The sequence below is a fragment of the Scardinius erythrophthalmus genome (genome assembly GCF_964197995.2).
Source record: "Scardinius erythrophthalmus genome assembly, chromosome: 24".
Taxonomy (NCBI): Eukaryota; Metazoa; Chordata; class Actinopteri; order Cypriniformes; family Leuciscidae; genus Scardinius; species Scardinius erythrophthalmus.
In genome coordinates, this window is record NC_138244.1 from 1,570,484 (window position 1) to 1,597,054 (window position 26,571).

Consider the following 26,571-nt stretch of genomic DNA (forward strand, 5'->3'; position numbering starts at 1 on the left):
AGCGTGCAAAGAGTGGTCCATTTATAATCACTAAAGTTGTCACTCATCTTAGTTCATCGCGATGATGCAGTCTCATGAAGTTCTGTTATAATCAAGGAAGTTGTCTACACCGTCATAAGAAATGATTCGCGAGCGTGCAGAGCTCATTGCTCAATGTCGCAAAAACGTTGTCACCAATATGCTACTATTATGGAGAAAACTGATCCTAGAACAACAGTTATGAGCAGATTCTCCCTCTAAAATCAGTCAGAAGAAGCAACAGGCAGTGGTTTAAGCGAGAAAATTCCACTAAAATGATATTAACGCTTTTCCCGCCATTGACTGAATTTTCTGGCTATCTGTGTTTTCACTGTTATACGGTAGGGGGCGCTATTAAAGATCTGAACGAGTAGAGAATCTCCTGATCGAAACACATGCGAAGAAGCAGCAGAAACAAGTGATAGCATATGCAATGACGTGTAAAAGAACATGATCATGAACATTAAACTGCATATAAGTCAAAACTGCCTAATGTTCCTGAATGAAATGTGGGCCCAGGACGAGCTATAGGACTGTGTAGCGTTGAGGTGTTGATGGACTCGATCATCATTCTGAATCTGATCTGGGTGTAGTCTTTGACAAAAACACCATTTTATCAGCTTTTTGCTCAAAATGTTGCTTTTTCTATGAAACTTGCCCACATTCAAGTCTTGATAAAGAATGCATTAAGCTAGAATAAAACTGTTCTTTCTTTTGATATTGCATGTTCAGATATTAATACAATAAAATGTTCTGGGGGCTATGAAATTTTGTGAAAATTATCAAATTTTGGCAGCTTTAAAAAAAGAAAAACTGGTGGCGAAAGAGTTAAGCATCCCAATCATTTACAACTACATATTCACCGAGCTATCTAGATAGTCAGCTTGCTGACAGTTCTGGAATTATCAGACACAGGCTATTTTCACTATGTATAAAATATGCAATATGCTTAAAATTATTATTAAAATATGTAAATAACCTATGCTCTATGTTTGACAAGACAAGGCGATTTAGCTGTTGTGGAAAAACTCAGAAAGAATAGCAGTCACATCAATTGTTCTCCCCTCAGCCATGTTAAAGATTGTGGTCTGCCCAATATGGACACTCCACATCAAAATTATCTCCGAGGCTCCTAGTGGGAGAGGGCTTTCATGTCCAATATTTAACTAAACTAGTCTTACACATGCTGCGCTGATTATTTACCTCATTTATTGTTCTTATTCTGTTAGTTATTTTATTTATGAATGAATTTCGTTGTTTTCATGAAACTTGCTGACAATAAATGCCATTTAACTAATCTTAATTGTAAAAGTATTTTTATCCCATACTGTAAAATGATGTAATTAGAGATGCACCGATTACAATTTTCTAAGCCGATTCCGATTTCCGATTTTTCATTGAGTTTGAACTGCCGATACCGATTTTAGCCGATTCCGATTTAATTTTTTTCTAACCACTTTACAGCACACACAAATATTTATTTTCGATCTTTTCTTTAACCCTTTCACGCGTAAGTTTAAAATATTCTAACTGACACCCCCACCCACAGAGTGCACATTCTCTTTAATGTTTCCATGGCGACGCGTCACGCGATACACCGCAGCCACAATAATACTGTATGACAGATGTGTCGCTTTTATTTCGCTTTTCCTTTTTTATTCAAAATATTCACAAACTTGCTTACCATGTCATCAACTAGCCTGTCTGATATTCCTATTTTCAAATACGTGTTTGGTCGTTTAAAAACCTTTATAAATAATCTTGATCTATATGAGATGGGCGCCGCAATGTTGTCCTGTCAGTCGGATTTACAGCACGTGAATTCATCAGTTTCTCCCGAAATAAATGCAAAAAAGGTGAACTGAGAAGAATAGAGTAAACTTTATAGTTAACGTTACTTCCACTATGTTTGTCTGATATGATGAATAACGTTAACACATGTCGGCAAATTATATTTGAATGGATTGTTATTGCTGCTTCCACAGACATCAGTGTGTATTTTACAAACTCCAAATGTATTGTTTTACTCGTGCATATGTGTATTTAAATATCTGAAACCTAAAATAAACATTATGAGGTTGAAAACACTGCTTAGTTGTGATGACCCCAGCAAACACATTTACGTTGTGGCAACGTCTCTGGCACGTTGCATTTCTGCTATGGCAACGTCGCTGTCTACGTGCTCACAACATTGTAACAACGTAGAATTGTAAGACGCGACAGGGCTGTAGCAACGCTGTTGCGCGACATTCAGCAACTGAGAGACGACGTTCTGACAATATTTTTATATGGTGTAGCCTATTTTGTTAGATAATTATATACTTTTTATCGTTTATTGTTTATATTATTATTTAATGGGGCTATCAACACCTGCAAGTGTAGCCTACACTTTAAAGAGTAAAAATGACAGAAGGTTTCGTTAATTCAACTTTATTAAAATTGCATATAATCAAATTGCACTTCCAAAAGTCATACATTTGTTGTAGAGATGAGTGAGGAGTCCATAAATCCAAGCCAGATATGTTTATTAAATAAACCTCTGTTGCATACAATCAACTTATACGGCCACAGGCAACATGCTAAACTAGCAACTTAAACTCCGCGGGGGAATCACACGAGCGCAGGCAGAACTAATGCGCATGCGCGCTTCCTTCAGTACGGTGACTCATAGTGTCCATACAGTATGCAAACGCAATCATTCACCAGAATGATCTACATCCCCTTTCTTTAGTTTGAGCTTTCTACGGCAAACTGAATAAAAGGCTAGGCATTAACTTACAACACTATGACAGTTCAATTTTGTATGTTATGAAATAGTACTTTTAACATTCAAAACATTTCAACATTCAAATGTGAATTCAGTGCATTGACGAGTGGTAACTGAAAACATTTTCACTAGAACACATTTTCTTTTCTTTTTTTTTTTCACAACATGGCTATGGCCAGAACTATAGAGTCCCATGGAGCCTACTGCAGAATTATATATAATTTTTTTTTCTTCTTTAAATGTCTTTGGTTTGCAGTCCATGACAGCAAAATATTCATTGTTCATACTTTGGATTAGGCCTACAGACGCGACCCGAGCGTGTCACGTACAGTGTGTTACCTGGTGTTACCTTCGTTGGAGACTGAACAGCAGGCCTCTGCTGCACACTGGTGGGCCTAGGTGATACCTGGGTCTCTCGAGGTGTGTGTGGTGTGTATGGGGAACTGACTGGTGCAACTGGATCGGCATACTGACAATCAAGGTCTGCAGGGTCGACCTGTCGTGGTGGTGGCTCAGCGACGGGGAGGATGTGGCGGCGATTTCTCCTGTAGGTCCCTCCGTTGGACTCGATGATGTAGGAGCGTGGTTCCTCGCACACTTCCTTCACGGTGCCCAAGTTGTCGTGTCCCTTGATGGTCTGCATCCTAACGACCTGTCCCTCTGCAAGCGGCTGTAGTGGGCGGCTTGATTCATCATAGTAGCGCTTTTGAATGAGTCTTTTATTTTTGAGTTGGGCATTGACCCGCTTTGTGTTCTTTGGGGCTGGCTCCAGCAGTCTGGTGCTGACAGGAAGAGTCGAGCGTGTCTGTCGTGACATAAGACGTTCCGCAGGCGAGCCCAATGCTTGGTCACGGGGAATGTTCCTTATGTTAAGCAGGTTGAGATACACATCAGTCCCATCTCTGTGAGATTTTTCCATCAGTAGTTTGGCACTGCGGACTGCTCTCTCTGCCAGTCCGTTTGACTGTGGATACCCCGGGCTGCTGGTAATGTGGGTGAAGTCCCACTGCTCGGCGAAATCCTTGAAGCGTTGGCTTGTGTATTGCCTCGCATTATCACTGATGAGGGTGTGAGGTGTTCCATGGACAGAAAAGTGCCTTTTTAGCTTTGTGATCACAGCTGCTGAAGTTGTGTCACGGAGAAGGTCGATTTCATACCACCCTGAGTACGAGTCTACCAGCACGTGGTACTGTTGTCCGTGCCACTCAAACATGTCGGTAGCCACTGTAGACCATGGCAGCACTGGAACTGGATGTGGCTGTAAAGGTTCCTTTTGCTGATGTGGTCTGGTGCTATTACAGACGGAGCATGATATCAGTTCTTCTGCAATGTCTTTGTTCATTGACGGCCAAAAAACAGTGCTCCTGGCCCTGCGTCTGGTTGACTCTAAGCCTGGGTGACCTCTATGTACAATATTGATGTATTCTCGGTGCAGAGAGTGCGGAATTACTGCTTTATGGCCCTTGATGACTATTCCATCTTCCACCACCAGCTCATCTCTGTAAGGGAAGAACGAACGAATGGATGGGTGGACACTGCGTTCTTTGTCAGGCCATCCTCGTTGAATGATTGTGCTGAGAGTCTGTAGCACCTGATCCTGTGCTGTGTGGGTCCGGAGCTCCTCTAGTCTGTTAGTTGAAATGTAGCTGATGGACATCACCTCAAATGTATTGTTTGCCGCTGGGCTTTGTGAGACAGTTTTGTTTGGAGCTCGTGATAGGGTGTCAGCTAGGTACATGTGTTTACCCTTCTTGTAGACGAGCGTGATGTCATAGGCTTGTAACTGTAGTAACATCCTTTGCAGTCGGGCAGGAGCAGTGTGGATGGGCTTTTTTAGGATTGTGACCAGAGGTTGGTGGTCGGTTTCAATGACAGTGGGCTTTCCATATACGTAATCCTTAAATTTGGTGCATGCAAACACGACCGCCAACAGCTCCTTTTCAATTTGAGCGTACCGTGTTTCTGTGTCAGTGAGCGTGCGAGATGCGTAAGCGACTGGTCTCTCCTCCTGTAAACATGCAGCACCAAGTCCGTAACATGACGCATCACAGGTCAGTGTAACTGGTTTTCTCACATCGTAGTAGGATAAGACTGGTGCGCTGGATAAGCATGACTTGAGACGGTCGAATGCCTGCTGATGTTGTGGAAACCAGCACCACGCAGTGTCTTTGTGTGTGAGCTGTCTCAGAGGCGCTGCAATCTCGCTTAGGTTTGGGATGAACTTCCCAAGATAGTTCACCATGCCAAGGAATCGCTGCATAGCTGGGACGTCCTGAGGGACTGGCATGTTTGTGATCGCCACGGTCTTGGCAGGGTCGGCTTTGAGGCCCTCCTTTGTAAATATGTGGCCAACATAACAGACCTGATCCAGGCGAAACTTGCATTTGAGACGGTTCAGCCTAAGGTTTATCTCTCGGGCCCGGTCGAGCACTTGTTTTAGGTTGGCGTCGTGTTCAGTGGCATCACGACCTCCTATGATGATATCGTCTACTATAATGGCACACGGATATCCTGCAAACAGCTGTTCCATCGAGCGCTGGAAAACTTCGCTTGCTGAGCTTATGCCGAATGGCATGCGAAGGAATCTGTAGCGCCCGAAAGGTGTGCTGAAGGTGGTCAGCATTGATGACTTGTCATCGAGACATATTTGCCAGAATGAGCTCTTTGCATCTAACACAGAGAACACTGTAGCACCTGACATCTGGGTGGCAACTTCCTCAACGCTGCGCATTGGATAATGGGGTCTCTTCAGAGCAGTGTTGAGGTCTTTTGGATTGATACACAGTCTGATTTCCTGTTTGTCTTTTTTGTGCGTTGCTACCATAGACGAAACCCAGTCTGTAGGTTCAGAAACTGTGGTTATGACACCTTTATTCTGCATGCTGTCAAGCTCAGCTTTGACTCGTGTCTGCATTGCCACTGGAATGCGGTGTGCTGGACGAACCACCGGTTGTACAGTTGGATCTAGTGTCATAGAGTATGTGATAGGGAGTTTTCCGAGCTCATCACTGAACACATCTTTGTATTGTGCGAATATCTGTTTAGTGAAATCGGCATCGCTCTCAGTGTTGACCTGATGAACGTGGGGGCTCATTGTGACAATTCCTAAGCGCACACATGCACGAAATCCCAGTAGTGGCACTACATCTCGGTCCACAAGGAAAAAAGGTAGTGTGTGTTGCTGTCCATCTAAACAGCAAGGCAGTGTGACAATTCCGTTAGTCTCTATTTTGCTGCCTCCATAAGCCACTAAGTTAGTGTCTTTGCTGCATTTCACTGGTCGCTCACCGTCAGCAAGCTGTTGAAAGGCATCTTTTGACATCACGTTACACTTAGCACCTGTATCTACTTTCATTTCAAAGGGCTTGTTATGTATGTGCAGTGTAACAAATCCTTCATTCTTTCCTTCTGTTTGAGGAGTAATGGAATTCACGCACTTGTCGTCAAGTTCGACACCATCCACATAAAAAGTGTCATCACAGGTGCTGTTGTCTGACTTTTCCAGTTCTAACTGGTGTACAGATTTTCTGTAGTCGTTGTGCTTTGCATAGCTTTTCCTTTCATAGCCTTGGCGGTGTGACATGGACTTACAGCATTTTTTGTAATGATTGAATTTTTTACAGTTATGGCATTGCTGGCCAAAAGCAGGACACTTGTCTCTCTGCGCCGTATGGCTACTTCCACAATTGCTGCAATTTGTAATGGATTTTGTCTCGTATTTGCCTGCTTGAGGTTTATATTTTGATCTCTGGTGCCGCCCGCTGGAATTTGGCTGAATTGCGTCGACAGTGGTGGCTGTTTGGGGCATGGCAAGCGTCCTATTACTTTCCTCCGTCATCTCATATATGCGGCAGATTGTGATAGCTTTTGTTAGAGTTAATTCGCTGTCACGTAGCAAAGCCTTCCTTATACTGTCATTTCTGATGCCACATACTATTCTGTCACATATAAGTTCATCTGTCAGGTTTCCAAAGTGACAACTGTTAGCTTTGATCCTCAAGTCACTGATGTAGGATTCAATATTTTCACCTTGCTTTTGATTTCGTGAATGAAACTTGTGTCTTTCCATAGTTTTGTTGTGTTGAGGGTTACATACCTCCCGAAATTTTCGTTTCAGGCACTCGGGGTCTTCTCTAGACTCAGCTGGAACGACAACGACTCCCTCTTCACCTGGCGCCCTCACCTCTGCTGCGTAAACAAATGAACGCTCCCGTTCGATGGCCTCCGCTCCTGCGAGATTGAGGAGGATATATGCCTTTGTTTTGGCAGGCTTGTCAGAGTGCGCCGCTGCTATGAAGATATCATATTCTTGTTCAAAAATCCGCCAATTCTCGGCGAGGTTCCCGTCGAAAACGAGGGGGTCTGGTCTACGAAATCCATCCGCCATCACGTCTTTAGTCGTAACTTTAACGACGTCAGTAGTTTTCTCCGCTCCAGACAGAAAATAAAGCACGTGAAACTCACAGACGATAGATCCGTTTCATCTTCTGACACCATGTAGAGATGAGTGAGGAGTCCATAAATCCAAGCCAGATATGTTTATTAAATAAACCTCTGTTGCATACAATCAACTTATACGGCCACAGGCAACATGCTAAACTAGCAACTTAAACTCCGCGGGGGAATCACACGAGCGCAGGCAGAACTAATGCGCATGCGCGCTTCCTTCAGTACGGTGACTCATAGTGTCCATACAGTATGCAAACGCAATCATTCACCAGAATGATCTACATTTGTGAAAAAATAAAAAAAATAAAAATAAACGAATACACATTTATTTTAAGTATAATAAATAATACATGAAAAGCAAAGGCAGATCAGAACATTTAATGAACAAACCCGGGTCTGTAGCCTATGGCAGACAGTAGCCGAGCAAGTGTCACCGGGGAAACATCCACAAATCCAGAGGAGCAAAGAAACAAATGAGACTAAATAGCGGAAAAATCAAACGAAAAACTAAACAGTGCGAGCGATGCTACACTAATCACATTAGAAATTAAAGTTGTAGGTTGTGTTTGATAGCTGAGGTAGGCTAAACGCAATACTCACGTATCCTTGCTCGATGATGAATGAGAACACAATGATGAGCCCAATAACAGGTGGTTGGAATTTAAAAGGCTGATTCCCGCTTCAGGGCAGTGACGAGTACATTATGTAGTCCAGTGGTTGTCAAGACACCCATAGGCACAACCTTAAGCAATGGCCCTGAACGGTGGTTTAATGTCAACATTGTGACAATGCTGTAACAACTTCACCACACAATGTAGTTATAGCAACCTTTTGGCCATGTTGTTAAAACGTTGTTAGAAGGTTGGCTACGTGTGCCAACGTTCTGTGTTTGCTGGGACAGCGCTGAACGCGTCCGACTCTGGCTCAAGCCCCTGCCCCTTTTGTCTCTAAATAATTGTGACCCTCTCTGATAAATGTAAATAATAATAATTATTGAAATTAACATTATAATAAATAACAATACACTTATACACCATTGCCACTAACAATAATAATAATAATATTATTAATAATATTAAATAAAACATTTTTGGGCGGAAGCATTTGGAGGTGAAGTGGTTGGCGGAGTTTCCTTTGCAGCGCTATGTACGCAGCAGTTCGCCGCGAGTCTTCAAACTGCACGGGCAGCAGGTAACATGAAGCTAATATGGAAAAGTTACATTTATCCTACATGCTACTGTAAAAGTTGCGGCAGCATGTGAGTTATGCTTAACAATCATAAAAGTATAACTCATTTTCAGCCGCATTCTGAGTCTGACAATGTCATTCATTTTTATCCAAGGCAGCAAGTGTTAGCTTGTTATTAGCCATGTCCAGCTCTAAATTGTAAGGAATTTATATCTTTGATTTCATAGTACACTTTACAATAAGGTTCATTTGTTTATTATTCATATTAACTAATGTTAACTAATCATGAGCAAAACATTTGTTAGGCTACTGTAGGCCTATTTGTTAATCTTAGTTAATAATAATACAACTTTTTATTGTTTGTTCATGTTATGTCACAGTCAGTGCATTAACTAATGTTAACAAAAATACTACTTTTGATTATAATAATGTTTTAGTAAATGCTGAAATTAATATTAAAAATGGTGTAGAAGTGCAGTTCATTATGTTAACAAACTTAACTAATGAAACCTTATTGTAAAGTGTTACTGATTTCATGATAGCTAACACTTTAATGCAGGGGTGGGCAAACGTTTGGCTCAAGGGCCACACTGGGGTTTAAAATTTGACAGAGGGCCGGTGTTGTGCCGAATTTTGATCCCCTGCCAAATTACCCCCCTCCTCCCCCTCATTTAAGTCAGTACCTGATTGCCTAATCCTAACCCCACCCCTAATCCTAACCCCTCCCCTAATCCTAACCCCTCCCCACAACTAATCCTAAACCTACCAATACTAATAATTTAATAATTAATAATAATTAATAATTTGGGGGTAATAATTTGTCGGCGGTCGTAATTCAGCACAACACCGGCCCAGTAGCAGATTATGAAACACGATCTCATGAAAGTGCGAATCTATACCACGAATTTTATTTCTCGTGCCATTTATACGTCAAAAATGTTTTTTGCATAGGCCTACATATGCGCACTGCAAACCCCTTGGTTAGGATTAGGGGTGCGGAGTGCGTGCCTATTACACGCCATAAAGTGTGTATCACATGCACGCGAAAACTATCATAAGCACTACAAAAAAATGTTGTGGTATTCGCACTTCATGATATCGGGCTGAGCAAACACATTTACGTTGTGGCAACGTCTGCGCGAAATTCTGAGAGACAACATTCTGACATTACATTATTTTATGCTAGATATCCCCCATTTAGCATCTTATGTTTTGAGGTTAATTTTTAATTAGTCAGATGTTAGATAATTATAGCCTATACTTTTTAAATATTGTTTATCCTTATTATTATTTAATGGGCCTAACAGTGAATTAGAAACAAAACACCTGCAAGTGTAGGCTACACCAAAGTCCTTTTAGGCAAGTCGTGCCCATAGACAGTCTATAAACTGGACACAGCGACCCCATAGGTTTCAATGGAGAGAAGTTGAAGCACATTAGAAGCAGTCACTTCCTGATTGCCGAGCGTACTGCGCAGACTCAAACTGAGCTTGACGACGTGGATGTGACGTGAGCAGCCTGCCTGACAGTTGTAAGTTTTCTAGTAGCCGTGCGAAACGAAATCGGAATCATTCCCTTCCGAATCTCGCAGAGATGCAGAGTGTGAGTAGGAGCTGTCCATGAGCTAGGAGCAGGAGCAACGTCATGACTCTCTATGGGCTTCTCCCTTGACTTTATCGGACTTTATGCCTCCACGTCCCCCCGATTGACTGCGAGCTTCTCTTCCTGTCTCTACGGTAATTTCCAGAGAGTCGCGTGGGTATGATGCAATCGTTAGCCTACTTTTACAAAAACTGCTGCTACGGGGCCATAACGTAAGCTACAAGGTAATGGAGCCTTTTATACATTGTTGTGTTTCTTTAGAAATAAATAATGGACAAATGGAGTCTTTAAACGCCTCAGATGTAAAGTTATTCGCTGTCAAAGTGACGCCAAAATGAATGGGAGTCAATGGGATGCTAACAGCAGGTGAAGGCTTGTTAGCCAATGGCGGCGTCCGGGGGTACCTTCAAAATAATATGAAACCCTGACCGCCTGGTCGTGCCACTCGGCCGCCATCTTGGCAACGCCTCCGGGCAGCTATTTCGGACTAACAAGACCAGGCTCCTATCTAAATGAATGGGCAGAGAGTCAGAACTGCACTTTCACTGGTCACCGGGACATAAAAACTGCATGTATAGAAACAGCAGTAAAATAAACGTCTCGGGTTACGTATGTAACCCTCGTTCCCTGAGTGGGGAACGAGACGCTGCATCGATACTCGATACTTTGGGGAATGCCCTCGGCATGACGCGTCTGAAGTCTGTAATGGAACTATTCCAATCTTGATTGGTGCTCGTCACTCGTGACGTTGCATGTGACGGTGATCCGGAAGCTATAAAAGGGCAACGGAACATAGCCGTATCAGCTTTTAAAGGGTCGAAGCAAGTCGTTCTCAGGAGCACGAAAAGTGTGGCCGAGAGATGCAGCGTCTCGTTCCCCACTCAGGGAACGAGGGTTACATATGTAACCCGAGACGTTCCCTTTCGTAAAGGGAACTCCCGCTGCATCGATACTCGATACTTTGGGGAACGAATACCCACGCCGCCACACTGAGAGACCCTGCCCTGGTGTGAAGCAATCTGGCACACTCAAGACATGAGAACTTGTGAACCTGGTGTAGAGGACAGATCCAGACTGTAATGTTTGATGAAGGTGTGTGGGGAGGCCCAGCCAGCGGCATCACAGACCTCTTGAAGAGAAACCCCTGCTAGCAAGGCTCTAGAGGATGCCACTCCTCTGGTTGAGTGAGCTTTTATCAGGAGAGGTGAAGGCAGATTGCGCACCTCGTAAGCTGAAGAAATAGCCTCTACTATCCACTTGCTAATAGTCTGCTTGGAGACCGGGGAGCCCTTCTTGGATAACCCAAAACACACAAACAGCTGGTCCGACTTCCTCCAGCCCGAGGTCCTATGTACATAGGCCTCAAGAGCTCGGACCGGGCATAACAAGTGTAACTTAGCTTGATCAGCCGACACATGCGGTGGAGGATGAAAGGCCGGAAGGATTATAGACCGTGCCACATTTGTGGGCACCTTAGGCACGTAGCCAGGTGTGGGGTGGAGAATGGCTCTCACTCTGCCAGGAGAGAACTCGAGGCAAGAGGGAGCCACAGATAGCCCTGCAGGTCGCCAACTCGTTTCAGGGAAGTAATAGCGAGCAGGAAGGCTACCTTAAAGGATAAAAATTTCTCAGACACCTTATCCAGGGGTTCGAAGGGTGCCAGGGATAAACCTTCGAGGACCACTGCCAGGTCCCACGTGGGGACCCTAGGCTGGATAGCAGGCCTCATCCTCCTGGCTCCACGAAGGAAACGAATTATGAGTGGGTGTGTCCCCAGCGTGCCCACCCCTAAAGGCGTGTGGAAGGCTGATATAGCCGCCACATAGACCTTAAGCGTGGACGGGGAGAGCCCGTCAGAGAAACGATTCTGGAGGAACTCCAGTACTGAAGCCACTGGGCAGTTAACTGGGTCCAACTGATGTTCTCTGCACCATAAAATAAAAATTTTCCATTTAAATGCATAAAGTTTCCTCGTGGAGGGGGCTCTAGAGTTTACAATGGTCTCAACAACCTCGGTTGAGAGACCAGAATTTATGAATTGGTCCCCCTCAGGGGCCAATCCAGTAGCTTCCTGGGCTACCGCCAAGGGTGAAATATCATGACCTTGGGCTGAAGAGGGAGGACCATCCTGATCCGGATTCACCGCGGAAGGCCTGCCAGAAGGGCCCAGATGTTTGGAAGCCATATTTGGGCCTGTCAGTACAGGGCCACTAAGAGTAAGCTGATCCCGTACTGCTGAACCCTCTTGTACTCTAGAACCCCCGGGGGCAGAACAATCGGGGAAAGTATACACAGACATGGCCTCAACCATGTCTGTATCATGATATCCAAACCCAGCAGAGCTGGAAGAGCATGGGAGAGGTGGCGCAGAAGGTGGCCGTCCACATAAAGGGGAAACAGGAGCACCTCTGACAAACCGACCTCCATCCCGGCTAAAGCCAACTTGGGGTGGAGTTCGAAATCCCCGGGCTGCAGCCCCTGCCTCGACAGGATGACTGCCCCCTCTTTGATCAGAGAGACCATCGACATAGTGTCTGTCAAAAATAGAACCTAATGGTCTCTCTGAAGTTTCCTCAGACCCTGTGTTTCCAACACAGGCACTAGGAGCAGGAACCATAACTTCCTCCCCATGATCAGAAAACGAGGGCATGTGCGCGTAACTCTGGTCATGCGGAGTGGGTTCCCTCTCGGGGAAAACCCATTGGTCCTGAGCCACTACTACAGGGCCCCCATGTACAGCAGGCCAAAGAATAGTATGTTGAACACTGCTGCCAGCGAGCCCACTCTTTAATAAGGTCACATAGTGGTGGCCTGGCCTAGCTTGATATTCATGACTATGGTAAGGAAGATGAGTGTCTGAGCTGGAGACAATTGTGCCTGCATCATGACTATAACCTACACCGCCCCCAGGAATCGGTTTCTCTGAAGAGGCACTGGTGATTTTTCCTAGACTCTGAGCCATATTCCCTAGCACCTCACGAGACTCGGAACAACACCTCGGTGTTGAACCGTCTGCTCTAGTAGTCAATGGACAGGAATGAGGATGCCCTGAAGACTCCATGGAGCTAGGACAGTGACCATGCATTCCGAGGAGGTGCGGGGATACAATACTAGGCCGAATGGAAGAATCCGGAACTGATGTGCTTTTCCCCCAAAAGCAGATCTCGGAAACTTCCCGTGATGGGGTTAGAAGGGAATGAGGAGTTAAGGGCCTTGTGGATCTATCACGACAGACCAGTCCTCGGAGCTGGTCTGACTGACAGTCGGAATCTTGAATCTGAACCCCCTCGGAGGTTGATCCATTACCCTGAGATCCGAAACAAGGCCTTACTCCCCTTCCCTCACAGGAACTATGAAGTACCGGCTGTAGAACCCGGGCTCCCGAAACCGAGGAAGAGCCCACCTTGAGGTTTCCTTTGTTAAGAGAGACTTGACTTCCTGTTCCAAGAACCAACCCTGCTCGGGGCTGGCAGACATGTGAACCACCCTTAGTAGATAATATTTTTATATTAGCTCCGCTGTAAGCAGGACCCTCCAGGCTATATTTTGAAGACCCCTCGGGGTGTCTAAATATGCTATTACGGGGACCAGTCCCTCGAGACTGGCCTTGGCTAAAAATGTTCAAATGGTTTCGGTGACCTGAAGCAGCTAACTGGCAGGAACTAACCGAAATATGCTCTCTACAGACCTCCTGAGAGGCGGCGAACTCGACAGGGCCGCAACGTTTCCGGGCAGATACTGCGATTTGTGTTCGCTGGAAGCCGATGTGTCCCGAAGCGCCATCGGCGGCGGGAAGTAAACATCGATTTCCTAAGGGCTGTATAAGGGGGCGAGACTCCTGTACTCGCTCTCCTGGGGGAACGGCCATAAGGGTCTGCGTGTTACGACAAGACCTCTTAGTTGAAGCCATCTTAGCCCGAGAGACAGTCCTCAGACCTGTCCTCGATATAGAGGGCTTCATACGAGAATGTCTCTTCTGGCCCCAAGCCTTATACGGGGGGGCACGAGAGGAAACCTTCTCAAAATATGTTGAACTGGCGGCTGTCCCCTGAGGCTGCCCCCTGGCAGCAACCCCATGAGACCTAGACTGACAACTGGGGATAGCTGATTGTCGCTCTGCCTCCTGAAACCTTTCGACAACGGTTCTCGCCGCGTCGCCAAAGAGGCCAGAAGGTGAAAGGGGGGCATCGAGAAGGAAAGCCCTGTCTTTCTCCTCGATCCCCAAGCGATTAAGCCATAAATGTCTCTCTGTGACGACTATTGCTGCCATAGAACGGCCAATAGCACGAGCCGTCTCCTTAATAATACGGAGAGATAAGTCAGCTACTCTACGAAATTCAGTAATACCGTTGAGTGAAACCTCCCAGTTATCATCCACCTCTTTGAGGAGGTCAGCCTGGTATGCCTGTAATAACCCCATCGTGTGTAGGCATGCACCGGCTCGACCCACCGCCATATAAGCTTTCCCTAACAAATTCGATGTACGAGATTTGGAGGGAAGTGTCTGAGCTATCAGGGGTGACGCAACGTCGGGGAGAAAATATTTCGCAAAATATTCCTCAACCCGAGGCATCACCCCATAACCATTCTCATTAGATTCCCTAATAGATGAGTAAATATATACATGGGGGGAAAATAATTGAGATGAACATGGATTTTCCCACGATCTCAATACCTCAGTATGAAGATCAGTGAAAAAGGGAAGGCTCTGACACAAAGATTGTGACTGGGTCTGCAGGAAGCGCTCATCCATTTTATTTTTCTTAGTTGCTTCCTGCTTATTATATGGCCATTCAACATTTAATTTAACCACTGCCCTGGTCACAACCTCCAGCAATTCCTCAATAACTGGAATATGGGGTGGCGAATCCCCATATTTATGTGATTCAGTGTTGATAATATCTAACCCCTCGGAGCCAGATAAATCAAACGCTGTGTCTTTAACACGGTCGGAAGAAGCCGCAGCGCGGGCTCCCGAACCGTGCGCGAGACCAGTGGAGCTGGTTAATAAACACTGAGAAAGGGTCGCAACCGTCTCAGTGTTATCTGCCAGCTCCATGTGCGAATCCCATGCATACAAGCGGCGCGCTGCCTCAACAGACGCGGGGCCTGATGCACTGGAAACGCAAGCCTGATCTGATTGATCGAACAAGCTCAAACGGGAGCGGAGCTCTCTCATAGATAGCTGAAAACAGTTTGCACAGACAGCGCCCTCGAGCACTGCCCGTGCATGCTCCACTCCCAGACAAACAACACAAAACGAGTGCGTGTCACCCTCGCTCAAATAGCGCGAGCAAGGGGACGCACACCGCCTGAGTCGTTTCTCTATATTCGCCATATATATATTGAGATAGACAAACAACACCAAATAAGACAATACAGTCACACAGAACGCTTGCTGAAGACAGAAAGCTGATACGGCTATGTTCCGTTGCCCTTTTATAGCTTCCGGATCACCGTCACATGCAACGTCACGAGTGACGAGCACCAATCAAGATTGGAATAGTTCCATTACAGACTTCAGACGCGTCATGCCGAGGGCATTCCCCAAAGTATCGAGTATCGATGCAGCGGGAGTTCCCTTTACGAAAGGGAACTAAACTTCAGCACTGGGTGTATAGTCAAAGTCTAAAGTCTTTGATAAATGTGTTTAAAATCTATGTGGAGACATTTGTCTGTCTTAAAACAACTATACAACTGTCCAATGCATCTGCAAAAAACAGCACTGTAAAAAATGTCCGTAATTTTAACAGTAAAAAACTGTAAAAAAGCAACGGAAAAAAAATGTTAATTCCTTAACGGTATGTACCCTTACTATATACAGTGAAAAACTGTAATAGCTCTCACGGGATATTTCATGTAATTTTACATTAATATACTGTTAAATGTACAGATTTTGGAAGTACACTGTAAAAACAAAACTTACCGTTGCATTTACCATACCTTACCGTAAAAAATACAGTAGCAAATGTTTACTAATTTTACATCATCAAACTAAAAATTATGGTGAAAAACTGCCAGCTGGTTGCCAGTACTTTACCGTAAAAAATACGGTATAAATATTTATGTTTTACGGCATTGAACTAAAGTTTACGGTAAAAAAAACGGCAGCTGGTTGAAAGCGATTTACCGTAAAAAATATGGTAGTAATATTTTAGGTTTTACGGCAGTGATCTAAATATTACGGAAAAAAACTGGCAGCTGTGGTTGCCAGTACTTTACCGTAAAAAATACGGTAGAATTTTTTTTTTGCTTTTACGGCACTGAACTAAAGTTTACGGTAAAAAACTAGCAGCTTGCAAGTGCTTTACCGTAAAAAATACGGTAGTTATATTTTAGGTTTTATGGCATTGAACATTGAACTGAACTTTTATATAAAAAATAAAAACCTGCCAGCTGTGGTTTCCTGTAATCTAATTATTGAGAATTACCAGAGGTTTAGACGTTGATGTTTTTATTGAAAATAATAAAGTTTGAAGTTACCATTATGGAGATGAGTGTTTGCTTTAGTTGGGCTCTTGACCCTTGACTTTTTAACTTTAGATTTACTCTGACTGCCTTAACTGTGTGGTTATATAACACAAATTCACTGATCTCATAAAGAGTCTTATCTCTTACTTTATGAGCAAAGTGATAATATTGATTATTATAATAAAAATAAATATTTCATATTATTGAGTATAATATTTCTGTAAATGAGCAACAGATAATCTGAAGAACTTTAAAAATACATGGTGTAGAAAAAAGGTTTTGAACTACTGCTTGATTTAAACCAACACAGACATCAAGATTCAGCGTATGAATCTCAACAACGGTGACAATCAACACAATAATCAGATAAAACTCTGAACATCACAAAACAAGCTACTAAAAAGCTGCAACAAAAACAACATCAAAAATAAAAGCAGATATAATAATAAAAGAAAATACTAAGGCAATTCAGCATAATGTATTCCTGCTGCAATGCATGCTGGGAGATACTGATGAGTTTTGATTGGAGGCTCCATCAAGTGCACTGCACTTTTATCATCACCGTTGTTGAAATTCATACGCTGACGCTTGATGTCTGTGTGTGTCTGAAAGATACAGCAGTTCAAACCTTTATTGTACACAATGTTTTAAAAATTCTTCTGATTATCATAGCAATGATGGATCACATGCTGTAGAATCATAGGGCTACTACAATCAATAATGTAAAATTAATAACACATATAATCAAAGATAAGAGCTCAGTGAATCAAACATGGTGATTGCCATCACTGATACACAACTGCCATCACATGATTCTTTTTCTCTCTGATTTCCTAGCCATAATCAGCATGTCTTATAAACACAGAGTTACAGCAGGCAGAGAAAAACTAATGTTAGAAAGTCAAGGGTCAAGAGCCCAACTAAAGCAGTCACTGATCTCCATCATGGCGACTTCAAATGAAACAATAAATCATCAACATCTAAACCTCTGTTAATTCTCAAACAGAACTGTAGACGTCTGACAGAAATAAAGTCAGTCTGGTTAGTAATAAGTGAAGCTGGTAATGCTGTTTGTGGAGTTGTTTAATCCTCCTCTGCTGAGATCTTCACAGATTTAATGTCTTCTTTTCTCTTCAGTGGATTTCATCTGAGGCTGTGGCTGAAGTCAGTTGTAGTTCTTGTGTTTCTGCTCGTCTCTTTTTCGGTTCCTGTTGTTTCTCTAAATGGACATTCCCAGAATTCCCTGTGTGACACTTCACATTTGATGCTATTTCATTTAAATAATTATGTTTCTTCTTGGTTTTTGTTATCAGTTTTATACATTTGGGGTTTATATTACATCATATATTGTTTAATGAATGTTTATGGCATTATTTGGAGTCATGTGTGTGTGTCACCATGATGGTGTTTTGTGTTTGTGTGTATGACACTGTGCACCTTCTCAATATTAACATGTGCCTCAGTTTGTGGAAAACTAATGGTATACTTAAGTCATTGTGGTTTTTTTTTTTTTTTTTTTTTTTTTTTTTACCCCTTGTGTTATTATGATGGTTATCATTATATTACAAAGATATAAAGCAGACTTTAATACTTTAGTGAAATTTAATGATAACATTTATCATTTTATGTAATATAACGGTTGTTATATATATTGTTTACTTTTTCTTTATTTCTTGAATTCCGTTAGTTGTCCTTTATTTAATTCCTTTAAATAAAACGGACCAGTACTGTTATTAAGTTATAACACACACACACACACACACACACACACACTTTTAAAACTATACCTTCAAATGACAAATATCACTAATTTAAATGTAATTTAAAACCTAAAAATAATAATAGTAGTAAAATACGTTTTACGAAAAAATGAATCAGAAGCTCTATTTGCATGCATGCTGGGATAACATAGATCATCAGGTTTTAACTCTTTAAATAATGGGTATATATATATATATATATATACTAAATGCGGTTAAAAAATAAAAAGTTCTATATGCAAATAAAAACATTGGCATTACTGCATCTCTGTTTGAAATACATCGCGTCTAAAATCGCTAACAATTATTGAACAAACATAGCTTACTGCTAATAAATACAGCTCTATACTAAATTTATTTATTTATTTATTTATTTATTTATTTATTTATTTATTTATATAATTTATAATTAAACTTATATTCCATCCCCTTTTAAGCCTACCTTTACTCTGGGACATCTTCGATGTTCATGAAAAGCAAAGTTTAAATTTCATTCAGCCTTTACCCAACTTTTAAAGCTTTTAAATTTGACCCACCCCGAAATTTTAATCTATCACTTTCCAGTTTGTTCAGTGTCACGTGTGCATGGCAGATCATCTTAATCTAATGTCACATTAATGTTTATTTTTTTATTTTAAAACCTCAAGGCTACGTTTAATATATTTGATAACAATTCAACCATAGATGTCTCTCAGCAACAGTGAGAGAGGCCATGTTCCGCCCTATGGCCTGTGCAGCGGATTTAGTGGCGCGGAGTGCAAGATCTGTAGCGCTTCTCAAATCCGGCACGCTGACAGCTTCCGGTCTTTCCTCATCCAGTTTTCGGAGAAGGTTGGCTTGGAAGATCTGCAAGGTGGCCATTGTGTGCAGCGCAGATGCAGCCTGTCCAGCGGCAGTGTAAGCGCGACTGTGCATGGCTGAAGTAGTGCGGCAGGCTTTCAGATGGAAGCGCCGTCCAGCAGAGGGCGGGCAAAGATGGGCAGCTACAGCTTCTTCCACCGCAGGAAGAGAATGGTATCCTCTGCTTTTAACACCGTCCACCACGGAGAATGCTGCTGAGGCAGAGGTACACACCCTGGCTGACAAGGGGGCATACCAGGACTTCGCGAGTTCTTCATGAAGCTCAGGAAGAAACGGCGCGGGTCTAGAAGGCGGCGAAACACGGTCTCCATGCAGGAAACAACCATCCAGCCGGTTGTGCGCAGGCTCCACGGGCGTTGACCACTCGAGGCCAAGGCTCTCCACGGCCTGTGTGAGCAGGCACGTCAGCTCTGCTTCAATGCTCGCTCTTTTTCCGGAAGACTAGCGAGCAGAGGTGGTGAGATCCACAGAGCTCGACCAATCCTCACTGCCCGACGCCAGGATAGAGCAGCTGTCCTCCTCTACAATAGCCACTTCTTCAGTGTCATCCGCAACGGAAGCGGCGGCAGACGGCGGCCGTTGTCCGGGAGTGATAGACTCAAGTGAAGCGGGTGGTGAAGCTGGCAGACGAACCGGCGAGCTTGTGTCGGTTGGAGGAGGCTCTGGGACCCGCTGAGCACGGCGCTTTTTACGGCGCGGTACCACAGCGGGCGGGGGTGCAGTCTCGTGGAAGGGTGCCAGGCGAGTCCTCAGAATCGCCATAGGCAGTAGCTCGCAGTGAGGGCATCCGCCGTCAGCGAGAGCTGCATGTCCTTCACCCAGGCAGGAAACGCAGATGACATGGCGGTCCCTGTCACTGAGTGGGGCTCGGCACGAGTCACAGAGGGTGCGAGACATCTTTAAAAAGATGCTCAAGCTCTTTTAGAGAGAGAGTGTGTGTCGCGGCGGCAAACACACCCTAGAATGCAAAGGATATGGTGCGCCTGATAGCGCAGCAGGAATGGCGGCAGAAGGCGGCTCGGCCAGCGGCTGCGATGCAAGGCTCGTCCCGCTGAAAGGCTTTCTCTGACGGCGCGGCTTCTTCTCTCTGGATCCAGCGATGCGTGAGCTTCGCTGAAGAGATGAAAATCAGCTATACCAGCCTCTCGAGCTATATTTATAGACCAAGGCCACGCCCGTTTCGGCGGGACGTGACGCAGTGGGAGCGAAGCGCCCTCATTGGAGCTGACGTCACGACGGGGCCTTTCGATAGGCTGCGTGCTGCCGCAACGCGTTTTACATTATTCCAAAATTAAGGATTTCCCCATAGCGTAAGATATTACGCAGTACGAGAGAACCTCTCGTAAGAGAACTCTGTTTATAAAATATCTGTGTACATAGTGATATTCAGAAGTAAAGATTCTGAAAGCATTGAAGGATCCCATAATAATTTATTATAGCCTAGATTTACAGCAGTAACAATAAATTATATTTTATATATGAATAATATCATATTTTTAAATATGATTATTTCATAATAAACATGGTGATTATCGCTTAATATAAGGTGGACATAAATATTTAATATGTTATACCATGGTTTGGGTGAATACTCGATTCTGATTGGCTGCAGGGTGTCCATTAAAAAGTGATAGAGGACACCTAGTAAATAAACCGTCAGGCGTAACCAGGGAAACCAAGTTTTTTTTTTTTTTTTTACTTTAGATTTCGATTGTAAAACTAACATTAAAATTGTAAAATTAAAATATAAACTAAAGTTTTAAAAATGTGTTATTTGGCAAGTGACCATGGTATGAGCGGGTTAATGCCCTTCGAGGTGTCCATTGTCAGGTATTAATGGACTTCGGCGGAGGCAACCGTCCTCCGCTGTGCGTTGGACAGTTCACGCCTCGCCGTCCATTAATACCTGACAATGGACACCTCGTCGGGCATTAACCCGCTCATACTTCCCATCTGAATCTAACCATATCATGTCAACAAATTGAAAAGTCAGACAGATATTTATTATCATGTTAATTATTGGGGGCAGTTGTGGCCTAATGGTTAGAGAGCCAGACTTAAATCTACAACATTTAAAAAATGTCTTTAAACGACAAAAGCAATCCCCAGATAAAGCACAAAGCACGGCGGGTTGCTTAACTTCGCTCATGTAGTGGCCCGAAGCAAAAGCCTGAGGCTGTAAGAGTATGGCCGGAACCCAAGCCGGTCAGTGACAGGCTTTAATAGGGTAAACAAAGGTGGGCCTAAGGAGGGCCACACTGTATGATGTAAATATATGTATGTGTGTTGGTTTTGCTTTTACAGAAACCGAAAGACATGCACTGTGTAGTGTTTGTGGGCACTGGATCGTGGGCACATTCATTACATGTACTGTATGTATGAGAACCGTAGTTTGAGTTAATAACAGACCGGATACATATCGGGCCCGATTTCATTTGTGCTTACACATTTTATATTGAAAGAACCCTAGTATGTAAATTGGGAACTTCCAAGTTATAATACCTGATAAATGTGGACGGCGAGGCCCAGCCGGCCGCCGCACAAATATCTTCAATGGGTATTCCACTCGACCAAGCCCATGACGAGGCCATGCCTCTCGTGGAATGAGCTCTGACGCCTAAGGGGCAAAGAAGGCTCTTAGACTCATAAGCCAGCGCGATAGCGTCAACTATCCAGCGCGATAATCTCTGCTTTGAGACAGCGAGCCCCTTGGTGCGGCCGCCAAAGCATACAAAAAGCTGTTCTGACTGTCTGAATGAGGCAGAACGCTCCAAATAAACTCTGAGAGCCCTGATGGGACAGAGTAAATTTGCGTCTCTTTCGTCCTCTGGTGAGGAGAGCGCTGCTCTGACGGGGATAGAGAGCACTTTAGGAATATATCCATGTCTTTGCCTAAGGACAGCTCTGCAGTCGTTAGGTCCAAACTCAAGACAGGACGCGCTCACTGACAGCGCGTGCAGATCGTCCACTCTCTTAACTGAAGCGAGCACCAGTAAAAGAGCGGTTTTGAGCGAGAGATGTTTCAGGTCTGCAGACCGAAGCGGCTCGAACGGGGTGGCCTTCAGCGCTTCCAGGACCGTGGAGAGGTCCCAGATAGGCACAGAGGGGGGTCGCGAGGAATTCAGCCTCCTTGCCCCTTTAAGGACGCGCACGATGAGTTTGTTCCTTCCCAGTGAATGTCCGGCCACAAGAGCATGATATGCTGTTATGGCCGCCACATATACTTTGAGCGTGGAGGGGGTGCGACCTGCGTCCAGGAGCTCTTGTAAAAAAATTAGTACACTTGGTACCTCGCATGAGCGTGGGTCCAGGTTCCGTGCTGCGCACCAGCTGGAGAACACTGCCCACTTTTGAGCGTAGAGGCGCCTGGTTGATGGTTTTTAGCACCCTATCCAGGAGACACCCGGGTACCCGTTGAGGGGCCATACATGAAGGGACGGGACGGGACGGGGATGCCAAATTTTCCTGTTCGCCTGTGTGAGAAGGAATCGGCCAAGGGGCTGTTTCCAGCAGTTGTGCCAACTCGAAGAACCATAACTGGGTCTTCCAGAGAGGTGCTATTAGTAGCACTGCACACTTGCTTTTCCTGATCCTCTTGATGACCTGTGGCAACATCGCGATCAGGGGAAAAACATATAGCGGATGGCTCGGCCAGTCGTGGGCGAGCGCGTCCTTGCTCTTTGAGAAGTATGTTTGGCAACGAGCATTGTCTTCTGAAGTGAAGAGGTCGACCTCTGCCTCGCCGAAGATGCTCCAGATTAGCTGAACCGTCTGAGGGTGAAGGGACCATTCTCCGGGGGGAATTTTGTCTCTGTATAACATATCCGCGCCCTGGTTCAGGATGCCTGGCACGTGCGCTGCCCTCAGTGAGCGCAGGCGCATGGTGTGCAGGTTGCTTGACCTGAGACCGCCCTGGCGATTTATGTAAGACACCACTGCCATGTTGTCCGTTCGGACCAGGACATGGTGGCCTTTTAGGTATGGGAGAAAAGCCTTGAGTGATAGAGCTATCCGCTCTCATCTCTAGACAGTTTATATGTAGGCGCTTCTCTGTGCTTGACCAAAGGCCAGAGACGGGCCTGCCCTCGTAAAGGGCTCCCCAACCTAGGTTGGAGGCGTCTGTCGAGATCACTTTTCTCTTTGAAACCACACCCATACTCACGCCAGACTGCAACCAGTCGGTCGCTTTCCAGGGAGTCAGGGCTTTTATACAACCGTGACTCGCTCTGATCAGTAAGTGGCCCGATCGCCACACGTGAGCTGATACGAGGGGTTTTAGCCAGCGTTGAAGAGGACGCATGTACAGTAGTCCTTGCTGGAGTACTGATGATGCTGAGGCCATGAGACCTAACATCCTCTGAAATCTTTTCAGAGGAGCGAGAGCGCCCGTTCTGAAAGATACCGCTATGCGTTGAATGGTGAGCGTGTGCTCCCGTGTGAGGCGCGCTTTCATTTGTATAGAGTCTATCACCATACCCAGGAAAGAAATATTCTGGCTGGGGGACAGTGTGCTATTGGAAGTGTTGATCATGAGCCCCAGGCATTCTAGATGGCTGAGGAGCCAGGATCTGTGAGTTATCAGTTGTGCCTCCGATTGAGCTATAATCAGCCAATCGTCGCTTCGTAGCCTTTCTCCTTCGTGCCGTCCAAAGAGGAGAGCGTCGGGGAGAAGGAAGCCTTTAAGCGAGCTGAGTGCGGTGCATTCCATGACCTAGTCAGCTCGTCATGTACTTCAGGGAAGAAGGGGGCGGGTCTCTGCTGAGGGGCCAGTCGGTGCCCCTGCAGGAACCACTCATCCAACCTGCTTCGTGTGGGCTCCTCAGGCGAAGACCAGTCGAGCCCGGAAATCTTCGCGCTAGCTTGTGTTGACGGCGCGGGGTTGGAAACGGAGCCCGCCCACTCAACGTCGGATGCAGCAAGAGAAAGGCTGTCATCCTTATCCTTATCCTCTTCCTTGTCCGAAGCCCTCGAAAAGAGACGAGACCCGCCGCTCGGAGATAGGGATGCTGGTCCGCCCGACCGGGGGTTTCCTCTGGAGAGAGCGAGACACGTGGGGAGTGAGCCAGCATGTGTTCGCTTGTCTCCGTCCGCTCTGGCGTCCTTTGCGAACGGCGCTTCTTTTTGCGCGGCTCAGTCAAAGGGAGAGAGAGAGCGGGAAGTGCGGGGTCGTCCTCAGTGAAGACAGCCAGTCGAGCCAGCAGGGTGGAGAGATCCAGGACATCGCACTCAGGGCAGCCGCCCTTGGCGAGTGCAGCTTCTGCGTGGTCATGTCCCAGGCAGGAGATGCAGAGAATGTGCAGGTCTCCACCGAAGAGAGGGCCTTTATTTTAGTGGGCATCTGACTGAGCAGTGTGTGAGATTAAAATAAGTGTGTCCCAAAGCATATTATGTTGAAGAGAGTATGCCAGAAGTCTCCGGATGATCTACTATTTCCGGTGGATTTTCTAAGTGTGGATCTGTGCTCACTATAAAGGCTATTATTACCCACAATCCATTACACTTTGGAGGAGGAACTACAAACACGTAAAAAGTGTTGGAAATGCGCGACCGACAGTGAGAGGTTTAGATGAAGGTTTGAGTGACTAATCAAAGTTTAACCTGATAGAAAAATATTTATGTAATGTTATCTGTGCTATATTTCATTTGCAATAACAATGTGGACTTTTAAAAAGATCCATTTAGCCATTAACTATTAAATGCATCATTATGAGGAGTCTCCACATGATCAATGTGCTTCTGCATTTTTATCTGATACAGTAGGAAAATGAAATGAAATGTGGAGGATTTTAACTGTGTAAGATGATTAACAGCTCAGTTTACTGTGTCAGGACAACGCGATCTCATGAGAATACGCGTGTATTTTTACGTAAAGTGTAATTCTACCATACATACATTTACTTACGTTTTATACACACAGAAAAGTATAATACTGACGTATTTACAGCACTAAAACGTAAAATGTTTACCTATTAACAGCACAAAAACGTTAATTATTTACGTATTAACAACTCTACCGACGTACATATTTGTATGTATTCTTAATGCATATAAAAATCGCGGCTCTATTACATTCAAATGTCTTATCAATTACGTTCAGTCGCATTTATTAAATGCAGTTTACTCAAGAAGCTAATAACATTTCGCTCTGTTCGTGCCTTCTGCTGCAAAATCGTTTCGGAGGATTAAAGCCTGTTTTATACTTCTGCGTCGGACTTACGCCGGAGCCTCTACGCTGTAGGCAACGCGTTGGTTTTCATTTAACCCCTCATTTACACTGCAAACGCCTGCGGCGCATTACGGCTGCGACAAGGTTTTATTCCGTCCTCCATGCGGTGCCAACTCACACCGGGAGCATATCAGAAGTGGAGCGACTGTATGCGCGAGACCACGTGATTTGCTTTTCTGATTTGGGGGTTTTGGCAATACATTTGGGAATCTGCACAGGGTGTTTATTTTGAAATTGACAGTTTTTTTTTACTTTTATTTTGTATTTCCGGTGCGATTTGGACGCGCGTCCGTCAAAAATAGACTAGGCGCCTATATTTAGCGAAGCGGCACGAAGAGCCGCTTCTGGGAAGCTTCTGAAACGCGCCGCGTCGCGTCGCGGCCGGTGTAAACACAAGCATTGACTAGAATGGGCGCGATCAGCTCCGGTAGCCGTGTCGCAGCCGTAATGCCTGGTTTATACTCGACGCGTCCGCACGAGCGCGAAGGTGCACGCGGCAAAAATGACGTCATTGCGGTGTGGCCGGTCGTGCGCGTTGGGTTCGCAAGACCCAATTTCGCCTGGCGGTGTGCGCGACATTTTTTGTAACAACGCGCGCGGCGCCGCATCCGAAGATGAACGACTTCGAGCCGAATCTGGCCGAGCTCGAACTTCTCACCACACCGGCACCCAGTTTGCACGTCTAAATGAGTTGCTTACATTTAAAAAATGAGCATACAATAGCATAAGAAGTATTTTTAATGAACATAAAGGTCCATGTTTAATAAAAATGTTCACGAAACTTAATGAAATGTTTAGAGAAATTAGAAAAAATGTAAGAGATCGTTAATTTAGTTATGTTGTATACATTCTCATATCCATATATTTTGTTGTATTGTCACGAGTAATAATCTCAGGGTTTTTCTGGGTTTTACACGATTATTTTTGTAGTGTGGTATTGGTGGTGGTGTGGCGCGGGGAGGTGCGCGCGCAGTCTGCGGAGACTCGCGCTGCGGAGCCAGGCTAAAGTATAACCAAGGCTTTATACTTCTGCGTCGTTGTCCGCGTTGACGCGCATGCAGAGGGAGCGTGTGAAAACCGAGGGAGGGGTCCTAGCAGACCAATCACAGCGCTTGCATCCGCGTAGAGTTGACGGGTTGTTACATTTTTGGAGAGGTGCAAGTCAGGGTACGCCGAAGGGTATGCGCGCTACACACAGCCTACGACGTAGCTACGGCGTGAGTTCGACG

At 44.9% G+C, this 26,571-nt stretch overlaps 1 protein-coding gene across 2 annotated transcripts in view; it reads right to left on the reverse strand.

Annotated features, from left to right (window-relative positions):
• The window catches only part of LOC308684503 (uncharacterized protein), a 61,335-nt gene that overhangs the window by 30,546 nt on the left and 4,218 nt on the right, over nucleotides 1-26,571 (reverse strand). The window lies entirely within an intron of this gene.